Source organism: Manihot esculenta, chromosome 15 (genome assembly GCF_001659605.2).
Source record: "Manihot esculenta cultivar AM560-2 chromosome 15, M.esculenta_v8, whole genome shotgun sequence".
NCBI lineage: Eukaryota > Viridiplantae > Streptophyta > Magnoliopsida > Malpighiales > Euphorbiaceae > Manihot > Manihot esculenta.
In genome coordinates, this window is record NC_035175.2 from 9190929 (window position 1) to 9199741 (window position 8813).

Consider the following 8813-nt stretch of genomic DNA (forward strand, 5'->3'; position numbering starts at 1 on the left):
TTGCGCAAGACCTCAAGGAGGTACAAGACTAGGATCTCGTAAGATCTCCTGGAGCAAAAACGGCCAGGATCTCGTAAGATCTCTGTAATGACCCGAAAATCGGACCGCTACCGGCGCTAGGATTCAGATCGGCTTAAGGCCGCCGGGACCCGTAGCAAGCCTGACATGAAACCTGTAAACCTGTTTAATCCCATACATGATCAACAATCATACATAAAAATTAAAACTTTTCTATCATTCTTTCCTCATACACCAAACTCAACCTGTGCATGCACTAAACACAATCATAATCATAAACTTGACCCCTCTATGGGATCTCATCAATGCCCCAATGGGCGATATACATATGTTGAGTTGGCTAACATCTATATCATTAAAACATCTAAGATCATGTATTTAAAAGGGATAACAACATCTATAGGGTCAAGCACAATTTCTAATCCTCAATATCAATATACATAACATGACTATTTAACTTTACATCATTATACAATTTATCATGTCCACTATCTACCTATTACAAACATAAGACTTTACTCTTCTTGACTTCTCTGTCTAGCCCGTACCTGCAATCCTGGGGGATTAGGGAAAAGGGGTGAGCTACTAGAGCCCAGTGAGCAGAATAATAGAAAACAACATTTAAAATCTCATGCCATCATGTAATGCAACACATCACAACAAATCACATCTCGGATGGTATTGTCACCTATAGTCCTCTACATTCCAAAGTGTCGGGACGTAGAATGGGTACAACCGGTCTTTCTCTTAACATAACATATCATAACATACCAATGTGCCAGGGACGTAGAATGGGTACAACCTGGACTTTCTCTTACATAGTGCCAGGGACGTAGAATGGGTACAACCTGGACTTTCATACCGTATCATGTCATAACATCATCATATCATATGAGGACTAAAGGGTCATCCAATAACCAATCCACATCAACATCATAAATGCAATGCAACATATTCGTGAGTTCTAATGCAAACAACCTAATTCATCACATGGCATTCATGATGCATGAACATGCTCAACTATATAATTCATTTGCTTTAAAACATAAAGGTTTATTCTACTCACCTCTGGCTGAAGCTCTACTGACTCAGAAGCAGCTGAACTCACTGCTGGGGTCCTCGGTTCCTCGGGTCCGAACCTACACAGGTGGACTCAAATGAGGGACCAAACAACTAGAACATAACTCTGAAAACATCCCCCAAAAACCCCTAAAACACCTCAAAACAATCATGCACAAACATGCAAAGGAAGGCTGGACAGGGCACTTTCGGCGGCAGGTTCGGCGGCCGAAAGTCCCTCCAGAGCCGAAAGTCAGGCAGGTTCGGCGGCACCTTCGGCGGCCGAAACTCCCAGACAGAGGCGAAACTCATGCATGTTCGGCGGCACTTTCGGCGGCCGAAACTCCCAGAAAGAGGCGAAAGTCCTCTTTCGGGGGCAAGCTTCGGCAGCCGAATGCTGCCTCCACAAGAGGGTTCGGCGGCCGAAAGTTCCTTCGGCTGCCGAACCTGGTTTCTCCCAGAATGGCAGAAACTCAGCTCTTCTATGCATATTTGCCTCCAAAACTTCCAACATGCATATAACTCATTCAAATCATGCAAATATACATACATTGGCTCCTAGGGGCCTCAAACTAACTTAAACCCCAACTACAACACACAATAACAACACATTGCTCAAAAACACAACATAAACTCAAAAACCTAACTATGAGCTAAACATGCATTCTACCCCATAGATCTTGCATAAAACTTACTTTAAACATGAAATGAGCTTAAGATCGGCTCTTACCTCTTGAAGATCGAGAGAGAGACGTCCTAAACTCGGAGGTGGGAGATTTTTGAGTTCTTGAACCTCAAAGCTCCAAAACTTGCTTTAAACTCGAAAATCTTCAAAACAAAGCAAAACTTGTGAAAATCTTGAAAGATTTGAAGGAAAAACTCAAGGATTGGTGAGGAACGGCGGAGAGCTCACCTTGGCCGACAATGGGGAGAAAAACTCGCCCGTTTTCGGCTAAGGGACCCTTTTATAGTGGCTGGCCAGGCCACGTTCGGGGGCCGAACGTGCCTCCGCATGCATGTCATGTTCGGCGGCTGAACTTGAGGTTCGGCGGCCGAACCTGGACTTTCCTCAACCTATGCCTTCGGGGGCCTAAGGCACACCCGAAATGCCTGCATGTTCGGCGGCCGAACTTGAGGTTCGGCGGCCGAACCTGGGTTTTCCTCCAAGGTTGTTTTTATTCAAAAACTCATTTCCTCTTTACTTAAAACCATCAAACACAATTAAAACATTTTATGAAAACATGTTTATACCCTACTAGAGGCTTCCGACATCCGAGATTCCACCGGACGGTAGGAATTTCGATACCGGAGTCTAGCCGGGTATTACATTCTCCCCCCCTTAAGAACATTCGTCCCCGAATGTTCCTCAACTAGCACAAAGCATGGCATACACATAACACACATGTAAAGCACATAAAACTCACAAGGAACTAACCTTAGAAAAGATAAGGGTATTGCTGGAGCATGGACTCCCGTGTCTCCCAAGTGCATTCTTCCAAATTGTGGTGGTTCCATAGAACTTTCACCATCGGGATTTCCTTGTTTCTCAGCTTCCTGATCTGGGTGTCTATGATCCGTACTGGCTGCTCAACATAGGTGAGATCCTCTTGGATCTCCACATCAGGCTCACTAAGAACCTTGCCCGAATCTGACACAAACTTCCTCAACATAGAAACATGGAAAACCGGATGGATTCTTTCCATTGAAGCAGGCAAATCTAGCTTGTACGACACATTCCCAATCTTCTGCAAGATTTCAAAGGGTCCGATGTATCGTGGGGCTAGTTTACCTTTCTTCCCAAAGCGGACCACTCCTTTCATTGGAGACACCTTGAGCAATACCAGATCCCCCTCCTGAAACTCTACTTGCCGTCTGCGGATGTCTGCATAACTCTTTTGTCTGCTTGCAGCAGTCTTGCTTCTCTCTCTGATTATGGGTACCACCCTGCTGGTAATCTCTACTAGCTCAGGCCCTGCCAAGGCCTTCTCTCCAACTTCCTCCCAGCAAACAGGTGACCTGCACTTCCTTCCGTACAAGGCTTCATATGGAGCCATCCCGATGCTAGCATGATGGCTGTTATTGTAGGCAAACTCAACCAAAGGTAGATGCTGCCTCCAAGAACCGCCAAAGTCCAGCACGCACATTCTGAGCATATCCTCGATAGTCTGGATGGTCCTTTCGGACTGTCCGTCCGTCTGGGGGTGGAAGGCAGTACTGAAATCCAATCTAGTACCCATGGCATTCTGCAGACTCCGCCAAAACCTGGAGGTGAACTGGGGCCCTCTATCAGACACTATTGAAACAGGAACCCCATGCAGCCTGACGATCTCATCCACATATACCTGCGCCAACTTGTCCACAGAGTAGCCACTTCTGACAGGGATGAAGTGAGCAGATTTGGTGAGTCTGTCCACAATCACCCATATGGAGTCCACTCTGTTGGACGCCACCGGTAACCCCACTATGAAGTCCATAGCTATGTTCTCCCATTTCCACTCTGGAATAGGTAGCGGGTTAAGCATTCCAGCCGGCTTCTGATGTTCCAGCTTCACCCTCTGACACACTTCGCAGGCAGACACAAACTGTGCCACTTCTTTCTTCATCGCTGGCCACCAATAAACTTTCCTCAGATCTTGATACATCTTGGTGGCTCCGGGGTGAATGCTGTATCTTGCATTATGAGCCTCTCTCATAATGTCTCCTTTTAGCCCTATGTCATCTAGTACACACAATCGACTCCCATAGCGGAGGATCCCCTTATTGTCAAATCTGAACTCACTGTCTTTGCCTGACTGAACGGTCCTGGCAATCTTCACTAACTCTGGGTCCTCATGCTGTTTCTGAGCCACCTGCTCCAGAAACACGGGTGTCACTCTCATCTGGGCTACTAAATCACCTGTACCAGACAACTCCAACTGTAGACCTTCATCAATGAGTTTGTAAAACTCCTTCACCACTGGTCTTCTCTCTGCCGTTATGTGGGATAGACTGCCTAGTGACTTCCGGCTTAGGGCGTCTGCCACGACATTCGCCTTACCCGGATGATACTGAATCTTGCAATCATAGTCACTCAGCAGCTCTACCCATCTCCTCTGTCTCAAATTCAAATCTCTTTGACTCAGGATGTACTGCAGGCTCTTATGATCTGTAAAGATCTCACATTTTACCCAATAGAGGTAGTGCCTCCACATCTTGAGTGCAAAGATTACTGCTGCCATCTCAAGGTCATGTGTGGGGTAATTCAACTCATGCTTCTTCAGCTGCCTAGAAGCATAAGCAATCACCCTCTGATTCTGCATTAGTACACAGCCCAGTCCCACACGGGACGCATCACAAAAGACTGTAAAGTCCTCATCACTAGATGGCAGAGCTAAAACTGGTGCTGAAGTCAACCTCTTCTTAAGCTCTTCAAAACTCTCTTCGCACTGGTCGGTCCACAGAAACTTCTGATTCTTCCTGGTCAGTCTGGTCAGAGGAGCTGCTATTTTCGAGAAGTCCTGAACGAACCTCCTGTAGTAACCTGCCAAACCCAAGAAACTCCTGATTTCCGTCACTGAAGTGGGTCTAGGCCAGTTAGCTATAGTTTCTGTCTTCTTGGGGTCCACCTCTATCCCATTCTCTGACACTACATGCCCCAAGAACGAAATATTCCTTAGCCAGAACTCACACTTAGAGAACTTGGCATACAAGCCATGTTCCCTCAAGGTCTGTAGAACCAACCTCAGATGATGGGCATGCTCCTCTGCATTCCTGGAATACACCAAGATATCATCTATGAAGACAATAACGAAGTGATCCAGGTATTGGCTAAACACTCTGTTCATGAGATCCATGAATGCTGCAGGGGCGTTGGTTAACCCGAACGGCATTACAAGGAACTCAAAATGCCCATATCTGGTCCTGAAGGCCGTCTTCGGCACATCCTCTTCCCTTATCCTTAGCTGATGGTACCCCGATCTCAGATCTATTTTGGAGAAACAACCTGCTCCAGCTAGCTGGTTGAATAGATCGTCGATCCTTGACAATGGGTACTTATTCTTGGTAGTGACTTTGTTCAACTGCCTGTAGTCGATACAAAGTCTAAGGGATCCATCCTTCTTTCTCACGAACAAAACTGGTGCACCCCAAGGTGAAGTGCTCGGTCGGATGAAGCCCTTTTCTACCAACTCTTGCAACTGTTCCTTCAATTCCTTCAACTCGGCTGGAGCCATCCTGTAGGGAGGGATAGAGATCGGTCGGGTTCCAGGCATCAATTCTATCTCGAACTCTATCTCCCTAGCAGGTGGTAAACCTGGCAGCTCGTCTGGGAAGACGTCTAGAAACTCTCTAACCACTGGCACCGAGGCGGGCTCTCTAACCTGACTGCTAAGCTCTCTCACATGAGCCAAATACCCCTAACATCCCTTCCTAAGCAACCTACGAGCCTGAAGAGCTGATATCAGACCTCTAGGTGTACCCCTCCTGTCTCCCCTGAAGACAACCTCTGATCCATCCTGACCTCTGAACCTGACTACCTTGTCCCTGCAGTCCAAGGTAGCACCATGGGTAGATAACCAGTCCATCCCTAGAATGACGTCAAAATCTGTCAAATCTAGAACCACCAGGTCGGCAGACAAGCATCTTCCCTCAACAAATACAGGACTACATTGGCAGACTGACTCTGCCACTGATGGATCACACTTGGGTCCACTGACCCAGAGAGGACACTCTAACTCAGAGATCATCAACCCCAACCTCTGAACGGCACTCGGAGCAATAAAAGAATGAGATGCACCAGGGTCCATCAAGGCATACACATCTGAACAACCAATGACTAAATTACTTGCCACCACGGTGTTAGATGCATCTGCCTCCTGCTGAGTCATCGTGAAGATCCGTGCTGGAGCTGATGGACCTTCACCTCTAAAACCCGCTGAAGAAGAGGCTGCCCCTCTCCCTCTGCCTCTGCCACTGGCCTGAGTCATGGCTGGAGCTGCTGGCTGAGCTACACTACCTGAAGCTGTCTGCTGAGACTGTGCTCCAAAAGCTGCCCTAGGACACTCCCGAGCTATGTGTCCCTCTTGCCCGCATCTGAAGCAGGTTGCCGTCCCAGCCCGGCAAACTCCCCTGTGTAGCCTACCACACTTTGCACAAACTGCATTATCCGCACCAGAGCTCGAGCCACTCCCTAGTCCCAGACTGGACTTGACCTTGTTCCAAAACTTGTTCTTCTTGGGCTTCCTAGTGGTGTTACTCCACTTTTTGCTACCTGAAGCTGCTGCACTGAAAGAAGAAGAGCCTGGGGTCTTAGAACCAGAAGGCTGTGCCACTGACTGCTTAACTGTTCCCTGAACGATGGCACTGGCCTCCATTTTCCGGGCCATATCCACTATGGCGTGGAAGCTCTCCCTATCTGCTGACTGGATCAAGGAGGAATATCTAGAGTGGAGTTTCATGATATACCTCCTTGACCTTTTCTAATACGTGTCAAGGTTTTGCCCTGCAAATGGCAACAGCTCCAAGAATATGTCTGTGAACTCCTCTACACCCATATCATCGGTGTAACGACCCGAAAATCGGACCGCTACCTGCGCTAGGATCCGAGTCGACTTAAGGCCGCCGGGACCCGTAGCAAGCCTAACATGAAACCTGTAAACCTGTTTAATCCCATATATAATCAACAATCATACATAAAAATTTAAAACTTTTCTTTTCATCATTCCTCATACACCAAACTCAACCTGTGCATGCACTAACATAATCATAAACTTGACCCCTCAGTGGGATCTCATCAATGCCCAATGGGCGATACATCTAAGTTGAGTTGGTTAAACATAAACATCAATAGACATCTAGGATCATGTAATAAAAAGGGATTACAATATTCATAGGGTCAAGCACAACTTCTAATCCTCAATATCATTATACATAACATAACTACTTAACTTTACATCATTACACAATCTGTCATGTCCACTTTCTAACTATTACATACACAAGACTTCTTTACTCTTCTTGACTTCTCTGTCTAGCCCGTACCTGCAATCCTGGGGGATTAGGGAAAGGGGTGAGCTACTAGAGCCCAGTGAGCAGAATAGTAAAGCATTTAAAACATATGATAACATGAAATGCATCACATCACAGCAAATCACATCAAGGATGAATTTGTCACCAATAGTCCTCTACATGGTCCAACTGTGCCAGGGGCGTAGAATGGGCCTCACTGGTCTTTCTCTTTCATAACATATCATAACATAACATTCCATAATGCCAGGGGCGTAGAATGGGCCTCACTGGTCTTTCTCTTACATAGTGCCAGGGGCATAGAATGGGCCTCACTGGTCTTCCGTACCGTATCATCATCATATCATAACATACGAGGACTAAAGGATCATTCAACATTCATCAACATCATCAACATATTATGCAATGCAACATATTCGTGAGTTCTAATGCAAGCACCTTATTATATCTCATGGCATTCATGATGCGTGAATCATGCTCAAACGGGTTTATTTATTTAAAAGCATAAGAGTTATTCCACTCACCTCTGGGTAGCTCTGACTAGACTGGAGCAGCTGAACTCACTGCTGGGGTCCTCGGTTCCTCAGGTCCGAACCTACACAGGTGGACTCAAATGAAGGACCAAACAACTAGAACATAACTCTAAAAACATCCCCCAAAAACCCCCTAAAACATCTCAAAACATCCATGCAAGAACATGCAAAGAAAGGCTGGACAGGGTACTTTCGGCGGCAGGTTCGGCGGCCGAAAGTCCCTCCAGAGCCGAAAGTCAGGCAGGTTCGGCGGCACCTTCGGCGGCCGAAAGTCCCAGACAGAGACGAAAGTCTCTTTTCGAGGGCAACTTCGGCAGCCGAAAGGCCTGCCTCCCAGCCATGTTCGGCGGCCGAAAGTTCCTTCGGCTGCCGAACCTGGTTTCTGCCAAAGGGCAGAAACTTGGCTCCTTTATGCTCATTTGCCTCCCAAATCCCTCAACATGCATATAACTCATCCAAATCATGCAAATATACATACATTGGCTCCTAGGGGCTTCAAACTAACTTAAACCCCAACTACAACACACAATAACAACACAAAACCAACATACATTGCTCAAAACATCACATTAACTCAAAAACCTAACTATGAGCTAAACATGCATTCTACCCCATAGATCTTGCATAAAACTTACTTTAAACATGAAATGAGCTTAAGATCGGCTCTTACCTCTTGAAGATCGAGAGAGAGACGTCCTAAACTCGAAGGTGGGAGATTTTGAGTTCTTGAACCTCAAAGCTCCAAAACTTGCTTTAAACTCGAAAATCTTCAAAACAAAGCAAAAGCTTGTGAAAAACTTGAAAGATTTGAAGGGAAGAACTCAAGGATGGTGAGGAATGGCGGAAGGACTTACCTTGGCCGAAAATGGGGAAAAAGCTCGCCCGTTTTCGGCTAAGGGACCCTTTTATAGTGGCTGGCCAGGCCACGTTCGGGGGCCGAAAGTGCCTCCGCATGCATGCCATGTTCGGCGGCCGAACTTGAGATTCGGCCGCCGAACCTGGACTTCCCTCACTCATGCTTTCGGGGGCCTAACGTGCCTCCAAAATGCATGCATGTTCGGCGGCCGAACTTGACTTTCGGCGGCCGAACCTGGGTTTTCCTCCAAGGACTTTTCATGCAAAAACTCATTTAATTTTTATCAAAAACATTAAAACATTTCATGAAAACATGGTTTTACCCCTCTAGAGATCTCCGACATC